A 917-nucleotide genomic window follows, 5' to 3' on the forward strand; every position below is an offset into this window, starting at 1 on the left:
CCATTGATGCTGCGACTTGGCCAATCCATCTTGCTGGGGGGTCTTCCTAATTTTCTCTGACCCTCCACCTTACCAAACATGATATCCTTCTCCAGCGACTGGTCCCTCCTGACAAATGCCCAAAATATGAGAGACGAAGTTTGGCCATCTTGGCCTCCAAGGAGCACTCTGGCTGCATTTCTTCCAACACAGATCTGTTGGTTCTTTATGGATATGATCTTATCACAGATAGCATTGTACCTCATGACTGATCTGGATACGTTCTTTTTGACAATAAATCCAACACTATTCCTCTTCAATTTGTCATTCCAAGCATAGTAAACCATGTGTTTGTCAGATTCAAAATGGCCAATACCAATCCATTTCAACTCACTAATGCCTAAGATATCAATGTTTATGTGTTCCATTTCATTTTTGACAACTTTCAATTTTCCTAGATTCATACTTCGTACATTCCATGTCCTGATTATTAATGGATGTTTACAATTGTTTCTCTTCATTTTGACTTGTGCGCCATCAGCAAATGAAGGTCCTGCGGGCTTTACTCCCACAGACTTTACTCCATTCGCATCATCACGGTCAACTCCACTTTGAGGAGGCAGCTCTTCCCCACTCACATTTTGTGTGCCTTCCATCCTGAGGGGCTCGTTTTCCAGCACTATATCTGACAGTGTTTCTCTGCTCTTCATGATGTTTTCAGCGACTAAATATCTGGAATTCGTTCACCACTCCTTCTTTCTAGTCTGTCTTGGTCTGGAAGCTCATCTGAAACCTGTCCATCATGGGTGATCCTGCTGGTATTTAAATATCTATGGCATGGCTTCCAGAATCACAGCAACTCACAAGCCACCATAGTACAACAAACTGACAGAGAGACCTTAGATTTCCATTATTGCAGGATTGTGTAATAAGAGTAT

Source organism: Chrysochloris asiatica, unplaced genomic scaffold, assembly GCF_000296735.1.
Source record: "Chrysochloris asiatica unplaced genomic scaffold, ChrAsi1.0 scaffold00358, whole genome shotgun sequence".
NCBI classification, from domain to species: domain Eukaryota; kingdom Metazoa; phylum Chordata; class Mammalia; order Afrosoricida; family Chrysochloridae; genus Chrysochloris; species Chrysochloris asiatica.